Here is a 12016-nt window from a genome sequence, read left to right on the forward strand (position 1 = left end):
TTATATTATTTTAATAGTTTTAAGGTTTTAGTTATATAATAAAAGCTATAGCCTTTTATATATAACTTATAAGAATTATATAAAAAAGCTGGTTTTTCTATAATCCTAAATAATAATTCCTTTTTTATATTTAATTAATTAAGCTTTTATATATTATATACTATTTATACTTTTAATTTTATTATTTTACTATTAGATTACGTTTTATATTCTTATATACTTTATATAGGTTTTTATTTTATTATAATTTCTCTTTTATATATTTTATAATAAATAATATAAGAAAAATCGAAACTTTATAATTAAGATAATACTTTTATAAAATTCTAAAGGGTTTTTATAAAGCGAATTATTAGCTTAGTAAATTTAAAAAGAAAAAGGCTATTATAATACCTTAAGCCTAAAATTAAAATATTAAAAATATATAAATATTAATCTTAATATCTTATATTAATTTCCGACATATCTAGTAACTTAAATACGAGTTAGCTATAAGATATAATTACTAGTATAATATATAGAAATAATAAAAATAGAGGCTAATTATAGAAAGAAAAGAAATAAAAGAAATAAAATAAGAAATATTATACTAAAATAATATAAGTTAGACTTTAGTTAGAAATAGACTTTAGTATTTAGAAATAAAATTATATTATTAATTTATATATTATTTTTAATTAGAATAAAGATTAGAATAAAAATAATACTAGTTTTAGTAAAAAAGCTTATTTCTAAATTCGGGAAAAATATTTAAAAAAGGAAATATTCTTAAATTCAAGTAAAATAATAAACTAGAATTAGAAATAAGAATTAAAAAGTAATTAGAAATAAGAAATTATATAAATAATCTAGAGAAGCTTCTAGAAAAAGAAAAAAAATACTAAATAAAGAAAAGAAAAAGAATTTAGAAAAATCAGAAAAATTAGTAAAATTATTTTTATTATTTTTATTATTACTTTTAATAATATTATTAAATATATCTAATTTAGTAAAAAGAAGAAAAGATATTATAAATATTAAACTAATAAAACAGAAAAGAAAATATAAGTAATAAAAATAAAATTAGAAAAGCTATTACTTTATTATTACTAATACTAAAACTTAAACCTAGACTATATTTATTATTATTAACTAGTTTTTCTTAAATTCCTGTTCTTAAATTAAAAGATATATTAAATAAGAAATTAGTTTTTTAGAAATCTTATTAATAGAAGTCTTAAATATAGAAACTCTATAATTAATTATAAAAAATATTATTAAGATTAATATAGCTAAGAATAAATATATACTAATATTGGATTTAAATCTACTATTTATAAAAGCTTCTAAAATATTATAGTTTTAAGAAAGTAATATTTCTATATTCTTAGAATAATATATAAATATATATAAGAACTATTATATTTCTAATAATACTAAAAGAAAGAGAATTATTTACTATATTTCTCTTATTAATAAGAATTAAATTAAGGCTATACTAGAATACTATATTAATAATCCGGGAGATTATTAGAAAATTAAGTTCTTTAAAGCCTTATTAAAGAAATTCCGAAAGTATAATTAGGAAATACTTAAGATTAGTTATAACTTTCTTAATTAAATTATTATATAACCCTAAAATAAAAGAATCTCTTTTAAGTTTTATATTAATATATTTAATAAAGTATTAAAAAAGTTATTAAAAAGAAAAGAAATAAAAGAAATTATTTAATATTAAGAATTTATAAGGGAATTATCTATTTAAATAAAAGATTATATTTTTAAATATATAAATTTCGAGCCTATTTCTATTTCTATTTATAAATATAGTAAAATATATAAAAAAGCAATAATATTCCATTAATATAAAAAAAAGAAATTTATTTTAATATTATTAATAATTCAGATATATCTAGATTTAGGTAAAAATACTTAAATATAGTAATTTATAATATAGTTCCTAAACCAGAAAATAATTATTCTTTATTAATTTCTTCTATTATATTTCCTGAAACTATTATAAATATAAATAAAAAGAGAATCTAGTCTATAACTAATTATATAAAATTTACTAAAAGTAATAAATCTAAAAGAAATAATATTAACTAGCTAGTAAAAAGTTTAGAAAAACTATTTATTATTACTATAATTTAAAAGAACTTATAAAAATAATTTAATATAGCTATTATTATAATTCGAGAAAGTATTAGTAGTTTATTTATATAATCTAGCTAATTATAATAGAAATAAGAGTATTAATAGCCTAGTAAATATAATTCGGGTTTTTCGAAAAGATATATAGGAAATTATAATAGAAGTTATAAGAAATACCTATAATAACTATAGTAATTAAATAAAAATAAATAGAAAATCTAAATAATTATATTCTAGAAAAGGTTAGTTTCAAATATAATTAGAGAATATTACTTAAATTAATATAGCCTATAATATAGACCTAGAACCAAAGAAATAAATAAATCATAAATATTATAATAGAAATAATAATATTAATATTAATTTAGAATATATTTATATTTCTTGATTTTATTATTTACTAATAGAGAAATTTATAAATTATAAATATATTTACTAATTTAATAGCAAATAGTATAAAGAACTATTTAAATCTAAATAAGAAAGCTTTTTTCTTCTTTACTAGTAAATACTAGTAATTTAATTAAATTATTTTCTAAATTCAAAAAAAAAGAATTAAATTATAATTTAAAAATATAATCTAAGAATATTTAAAGAATAATAGAAGATATCTAGTTTACTAAATAAGAAAGAAATAAAAAAACTAGCTAATCGGAATTAATATATAAAAATAAGTAAGTTATATTTAGGGAATCTAAATAGCCGCTTTACTTTAAAGGAAATTATATTAGAATTACTAATATTTCAGGTTCTAGAATTAATAAATAATATTAAAATTTGATTATAAATAGTATTTCTATTAATACTATAATAGGTTTTTTATTAAAAATAAAAAATAAAAATAAAAATAACTAAAGAGATTTTCTAAAAACGAGCTAGAATAGAAAAAAAGCTATTTTATATAAGAGACTAGAAGAATACTATTCTAAGAAATAATAAATAAGGAAATAGTCTAGTTAAGAATATAAATATTAATACTTCCGGAAATAAATAAAACAAATTAGGAATCTAATATATTCTTAATTATAATAAATATAGGACTTCTAAAATTAATAATATTCTAATAAAGCTATTAAAGAAAATAATTATTCTATTTCTTAAAACTTAAAAAGAAATAAGAATACTTATTAATACTTTAAAAATACTAGATCTAGCTATTATATTTTAGAATTAATAAATTAAAAATAATGCTTTCTATTTTATTATTTTATAAATAGGAAATATTATTATATTAAATATAATTAAATATATTAGAAGATTTATAAAGCTAATAGCTGCGAGTTATATAATAAATAAAATATTTAAGAAATTAGAAATATTAGTTCAAATATTTAATTTAAAAGTAATACTATTAATATTCGAATATTATTATCTTATAAATATATTATATAATTTCTATATTTCTGATTCGTATTTCGAGAACTTTAAGGAAATATTAAATATAAAGAAATAATTAATATTTTTCCTAAAAAGATTTCTAGAAATATTAATAAAATAATATATAATACTATAGATTATTAAATATTTACTATTATTAGAACTAAATTTGAATTTATAGAAATTATAAAACTTAGAATTAAGATTATAAATAAAATAAAATATAAAGATATATTTTTCCTAATTAAAAAAGCTTTAAAGATCTTATTTAGTTAACTATTTTTAATAAAAATAAAAATAAATATTATATATAAAAGTAATAATTTATAAAATAAAAGATTTACTAATTCCAAAAATAATTAAAACACTTATATTATTATAATTATTTTATTTTTAAAAAATATCGAGAAATAGAAAAAAATATTATTTTAAAAATATTAAGCTTTTAAAATTAAATAATTAAATAATATAGAATAAAAAACTAAAAAGAAAAAGAAAAAATAAAATCTAATATTATAACTAATAGTAATATTAGAGAAAATAGAAAAATACTAGTATTTATTATTAATTCTTTTATTTTGGGTTTAGGAATTTAGGAAATTAATAATATTTTTAGAGAAATGAAAATAGAAAAGGCTTTAGTTAGAATATTATTAAAAGTAATTCCGGATTTAATAAAAAAGAAGAAAAAATATTGAATTAAATTATTTTTATAAAAAAAAAAGATTTCTAATAATAAAGAAATATATTTCCGAAACTATAAAACCTGGAATTCAAAATTAGAAAGAATTCTAAAATATATAAAAGTTTAAAAAAAGTATTTTAGAATATTAGATAAAAAGATATTTTTTATATTTAAATAAAAAGAAGCTAAATAGAAAGATTATAAATTCCGGAAATTAGATAAAAATAGTATTAAAAAGAATAGCTATAGCTTTTTTAAAAAAAGATAATAATTATAGTTTATTTCTAATTATAGAAATATAAAAAATAAAAAATAAAAAGATTTAACTAATAAATACTAATAATAGAACTAGAAAAGGTTTTAATAAATATTTAAACTAGTTTAAAAGATTTGAAACTAGAAAATACTTATAGAAATATATTAGAAAATATAAGAATTATTTTTTATTAAAGATATTAGCTATTCTAAAAGATTTATAACTTATTTCGAAATATTTTAAATAATTAGATATTAGAAATTAGCTTTAAAAAAAACTAGCTATATATCGAAAATTAATAATTAATTAAAAAGATATAATTATATCTAATTAGAAAAAAATAAAAAAAGTTTATAAAAATATTAATTTATTTATTCTAATTAAAACTATTAAATATAAGGCCTAATAAGAAAAGAATTTCTTATATTCTAAAACTCTAGTACTAGTAATAATAAAAATATTATTAGAATATCTAGATTATAAAGTTTTTATTAGTTTACTAGTAATATATAATATTATTATATAATTATAGAATACTATTTATATAAGATTAGTAAAGTTATTATTATTTAGAAGTAAGGATTATAGTATTATAGTATTAATATATAATCCCTAAATCTACTAAGCCTAAAGGAAACTAGTCTACTAGTCAAGTCACGTATATAACGCGAGGTTATATAATATATAATAAAATAGCTATAGCTATTTAGATAGTTTTTAAGAAATATAATAAACTTTATTAGAATTTATAATTCTTAGTTATAAAAAAGATTACTAGAACTTATAAACTAATTAATACTATTATAAAAATATATTTAATTATTTTATAAAATACTAATTTATTTCTATTTATTAATAAGATTTTAAAGAAATTTATTAGATATATTTATATTTTCTTAATTAATTTCTTTTCCAGATATAATTAACTTATATTAGATACTTATAATAAAGATTTAACTATATTTATAATACTTTTAGAACTATTAAAAATAATTATATTATTTTAGGAAACTACTAATTCCGTTATATAATTTATATAAATTATTATAATTATTCTAGAAAATCTATTACTTAAAATTATTATATTAGAATTAAGAAACCTTATATAAATTATAATAAATAGCTTATTTTATTTAATATTTAGTATTTTATATTTGAATATTTTTGAAATCTAAATATAATCTTAAATAAAAGAACTAAAACTAGTATTAGAAAAAAATTATAGTTCTATTATAATAATATAATTATTATTAGTTTTATTTATAAAATATTTAAAAAAAGCCTTTTAAGCTTAGGAATTACTAAAATTTTAAAATAGAAATATTATAATAATATAATTAAAAATAAGGTATTTATTAGAATTATTATTTATTATTATATTTAAATTAAAGGCTTTATAATTATTATTAAATTCATTTACTATTTAATAAAAAAAGATATAATATAAATATAAAATAATAAGCAGATATAAACTATATAAATTCTTTAAAAAAAAGCTTATTACTATTTTAATATTCTATAAGTTATATTATAATTTATTAGAAAATTAGAAAATAATTATATTAGTAATAAATACTAGCCTAGATAAATAGAACGGAACTCTTAATTAATGTAATTATAAAAGAAAAAAAAGAATTATATAATATAAATCTAGAATCTGAAATAATATTAAATAGAAATATAATATTACTAAAAGAAAATATTAAAAACTAGTAAAGTATTTATAAAAAGTATAATTTTGGCTATATAAAGTTTATTTTTTTCTTAAACTAGATACTAATACACTTATTATATAGCTAAATAAAGTAATTACGAATTTTTCTAAAGTTCTAGTTATTTATTAATTAGTATAAATTTAATTATTTAATTTTAAAATTAAATATATTAAAGAAATCAAGTATATTACTATTAATAATTATTGAGATACTTATAATAAAAAGATAATACCGAGAATAATAAGAATATTAATAAATAATTAGTAATAGAGCTTAATATTATTAAAATAGTATTTATTAAATAGAAAGTTCAATTAAAGGAAACGGTTTCGGTTCGGTCACGTGACATCGTTTTAAGAAATTAGACTCCTAAAACCTTTACTAAATATTTAAATAATAGTATCTAGTTATTAGAGATTAATAATTAAAGTTTTATTATATTTAAAAGCAAATTAGTAATATTAAAAAATAATAATATTCGAAAGTTATATAATAAAAACTATAGCCTTTTATATATAATCTCTAATAAAATAGTAAATAATAATATTAACTCTTATATTTTTATTAGATTTTTTAAATAATAGCTATTTTGAATAATATTAGAATATTATATAATATCTTATAATACTTTTTAGACTAGAAGAAATATCTGGAGCCAAGTTTCGAAAATTAAATAAAAAAGCTTTAAATTATAATATAAAAGATTAATTACTATAAAGAGTTATATCTAAAATATATTTACTTTAGCTTATTATTAAAGAATTATATAATAAGATTAAATATATTAGAAAAAAGAATATTTTTTATTTAATAGCTAGCTATTATTATTAAGAAAACAATTATAATTATATATAAAAATATATTAGTATTTATAAAGTTTATTAGTATAAAAATAAAAGAAAATAAAAAAAGCTTTATATCTAATAAAAGCTATATCTTTTTTCTATTATTTTAGAATTAATATAATTAAATTATTAGACTATAAGGGATATAACTTATTAGTTATTACTAGAAACGACTTTTTAAAATAAATTAAAGCTAGACTTTTAAGAAATCTAATTAGTTAAAGAATTACTAAGTTTATTTAGAAAGAAATTATTTATAAATATAAATTATTTAGATAATTTAAAATAGATAATAGATTAGAATTTAAAAAAGTAATAATTTAGAAATTTAATAAACTAGGAATTAATAGAATTATTATTTTGGCTTATAATTCTAAACGAAATAATATAATTAAAAGAAAATATTAACTAATTATTTAAGTATTTATTATATTTATAATAAATTAAAAAAGGCCCTAAATAAATTTATTATTATATATTCTATTTACTAATCGAGTTATTATATATAAATTAATTAGATTTATTTCTTTTTATATAGCCTATAATAGAAAAGCTATATTATTTATAGAAATATATTTTCTAATCTAAAGAATATTTAAATAAAATAAAGTTTATAATAAAGAAATATTTCCAGGAATATATATAAAGCAAATAGAAATAAGAAATAAAAATATTAAAGAAGCTAGAATAAAGAAAAATAAAAGATACTAGAAAAGAAAGAAATAATTTAATACTATTTACTAGATTTATTTAAAGCCTATTTCTAAAAAGAATCCAGTTTTTATATATAATATTAAATTAATAAATTAAAACAAATCAAGAAATATAAAGCTATTATACTATTAGCTTGGCCTATATAATATAAAATATATTAATTAATTAAAAAAATACTATATACTAGAAAAGCTTAATAATATTACATTTTAAAAAATATATACCGGGAATTAATTTAAATAGTTTATTAAAAGAGATAAATTCTAGTACTTTTCTAAAAATAAAAGTAATAATAAATATTTTAAAATAAATATTAAGTTAGAAAAGAAAATAGTATTTGGGAAATTAAGAAAGCTATTAATATTATTATATATATTATAGAATTACTAGAATTAGAGAAAATAAAATATATTTCCTTTATAGAAAATTAGAAGAAAATATTTAATAATAAAAGCTTTTCTTAATCTAAAATAAAGTTTATTATTTTTAATTCTTTATATATCTTTTTTCTTTTTCTTTTTCTTTTAATTATTATTTATAGCCTTTAGAAAATATTATTATTAAATTATTATTCTAAAAATTAAACGAGTTTTATTATTATTTAATTATTATTATTAGATAGTATTCTTAATATAAGATTCTATTATTAGATTTTAGAAATCGAATATAAAATATTCTTTTTAATATAAAAATAAATAGGAAATCGAGAAGTTATTTTATAAATTCTTAATTTTAAACTATAATATTTCTTAGGAGGTTCTTATAATATAAATAATTACTATATATAAAAGAAAAAAAGAAAAAAAAACCTTTTATATATTTTTAGGAAAAAGGAAATATTAAACTAGAAGTTTTTTAAAAGCTCTATTTGCTTTTTTATTAGCTATTCTTATAGCTTATATTAGTCTAAAGCTTAATTATAATACTTATAGATCTCGATTTTAATTTAAACTATTATTATAAGTTTATTTACAATATTTAAATAAACTTTTTAATAAAAGGTTATATATAAATAAAATAGTTAAATTAGAAGTTTTATAAAAAGAAAAAAAAACCTTATTAAATTTAATAGTTATTTTCGAAAGTATTTAATAATATATAATTCTAGAAATCTTTTAAATATTAAATAAACTAGATCTATTTATTTAAAGCCTATTTCATATTAAGAAATCTATTTTCTTTTATATATAATTATAACTATATTTAAAACCTATATTAAGATTTAGTTAATATATTATATATTTCTATTTTTATATAAAAAGAACTTTTTTTATATAGAATTTATTTCCTGATTATAATACTATTTTATTATTAGAAACCGATAATTTTTTTAAAAAAGCTAATATAATTTATTAATTCTTATTATTAATTCATTTTTTATTATTAAATATTATTTAAATAATTAGAAAAATATTTTTAATTCTATATTTTTAATACTAATTCAAAATCCTTGATTTTTTTATATTTTATATTAATTTTAATATTAATTATTCTAAATTTAATAATAGTATTATAAATTCTATTTATATTATTTTATAGTTTTTTTTTCTATAATTTCTAAAGTCTTTAATATTACTTTTTTAAATATAAGTATTATTTTAAAGCTCTAATTAATTAAATAGCTTTCTATTATATAAAATCGACTTTAATAAATATTAAATAATTATAATTAACTTTTAAAAGAAATAATATCTTATTTTAAATTATTTCTTAATTCTATTATTCTAATTTTTTTTCTATTAATATTTTTTTTATATTTTTCTAATATTTTTTAATATATTTATATATTTTATTTTTCTAATATTTCTTATATTATTTCTTTTCTTTTATACTATTTTTTGAATTAATAGAAATATTTTTAAATAAATAAAAAATTATAATAGATTTATATTATAAAATTTATATTATTTTCTTTTATATTTTAATATTTTAGATATTATTACTATATTTATATTTTTATTATATTACTTTTTTATTTCTTTATTATTACTATTTAATTTAACTTGCCTTAATTATTTCCTAAATTATATTCTTTTAAATATATATATTAGTATTCTTTTTTATAATAAAAGCTTAATCTCATATTTTATTTTCTATAATTATTTCTAATTTATAACTATATTATATTTATTTTTCCTATTATATATATTACTATTTTCGTTTTATTTTCTTAATAGAAAAAAAGAAAAACTCGAATATATATAATATTTTTATATAATTTAAGTTTATTTTAATTTATTCTTTATTTTAGAAAGTATTTAAAAGAAACTCTTATAATTTCGAGAATCTTTAATTCTATAACTTATAATTATTATACTAATAATATTTATATAACTTTTTTAAAAATAACAAAATAGCTAAAAAATAGATTTCTTAAGTTAATAAAATATAATTACTAGTTCTTATAAGCTATAGTATTATTAAAAGCCTATAAATTAATAGTATTAAAGTTTAAAATATTAAGGGAATTTAGATAATTATAGAAAGTATACTAATATTAGAAAAGATAGCTATACGTACTAAATTTAATATAAATATTCTAGATAAGCTAAATAATATATATAATAAGCTCTTGAAATAAAAAACCTTTATTAGAAATAGAATTAAACTAGAATTAATTAAGGAAAAACTAAAGAATTACTAAACTAATAATAAGAAATTCGAGAATATTTTTAAAAATATTACTAAAGATAAATAAGAAAAGCTTAATAAAATTAAAACTATAATAAATAGTCTTAAAACCAAGAATTAGAATAGGATTATATAATATAGTGAAGCCTTTAGCTAATATATTAATAATATTTATAATAATTTTAATAAGAATATTTATAAGTTATATTTCTTTTTTAAAATAAAAGCTTTAGTATATAAAGCCATTTAGTTAATTAATAAAGCTATTTTAGAATATATTAAAAATAAGAAATATTAGAATACTAGTATATTTATTAAATTAAATATTATTAAAATACTTAAATATATTAAGGCTATTTCGAAATCTATAAAATTGGGTTTTAAACTATTATTAGCTAATATTTTTAAAGCTTCCGAAACCTTAATTAAAAGAGTTTATAATAATAAACCTTTTCCTGTTTTTTAAAATAAGCCTAGCTATAATTTAATTAGATTTAGCTAATAAGAATAGAATTAATTTAATATAACCCAGTAATAATTTTATTAATAAAACTAATAAAACTAGTATAGTTAGTTAAGAAAAATCTAATAAAAAAAAAGTAAGCTAAGTCTAAAACTTTTAATAAATAGTAAAAATCCGAGTATTAGTCTAAATATAAGACTAATAAATAAAGGAAAATAAGAAAGAATTAAATAAAAAAAATGCTTTATTTTAATAAAAAAGATACTATTTAGAAAAACTTTTATAATTATATCTAGAACTAAGAAATAAAAGATTAAAGATATTAAATCCGGGAAAATTAAAAGTAATAAATATATTTATAAGATATTAACTAAATAGAAACTAATATTTACTTAATAAAGTAAATATATCTTTAAAGAAATATATAATAGTATTTTGAGATCTATTTATAAATAAGAATATTATAGAATTAATAATAGATTTTTTAAAGCTTTTTATAAAATATAGATTTAATAACTTATTCATATTTTATTTATTAATATAAGAGATATTAATATTAATAAGAATATTTTAAAGCTAGTTATTTTAATTTATAAAATTACTAAAGGCAAGAAATATATTTCTATTATTTAAATAAATAAACAAATACGGGATTTCTTTTTAGAAAACTAGGAAATTATAAATTATAAATATAAGTATTATATTTCTAATTAATTTCGCCCAAATCTATAACTCTAATTTAATATTATAATTCCTATTCCTGAATTTAATATTAGTAATCTGGATATAAATAATTATATTTATAAAAACAATTACCTGAAATAAATTAAAAAGCTTAGTATTTAAGAGTTTTTAATATAGGAAATAAAGATATTATAATTCTATTTCTAAAAAAATAAAGTATTAAAATCTAAAAATCTAAATAATAGCTATTTTATTTTAGTTTTTTAATTCTTAATAATACATTTATTAATATGGCTCGGATTTTATAAGGTATTAAATAAGTATTCTATTTATCTAATTATTTATTTTTAGCTAGCTAAATACTATATTTCTGGAAATATTAATTATAATTAATATAAAGGTAATAATAAAAATCTGGCTATTACTAAAGCTTTAAATAGCGAATTCTATTTTAATAAAAAGTATTAGAATATTAGTTATATTTTTCTTATAAACTATAAAAAAGCTATTATT

This window comes from Hyaloscypha bicolor (genome assembly GCF_002865645.1).
Source record: "Hyaloscypha bicolor E unplaced genomic scaffold K444scaffold_206, whole genome shotgun sequence".
NCBI classification, from domain to species: Eukaryota; Fungi; Ascomycota; class Leotiomycetes; order Helotiales; family Hyaloscyphaceae; genus Hyaloscypha; species Hyaloscypha bicolor.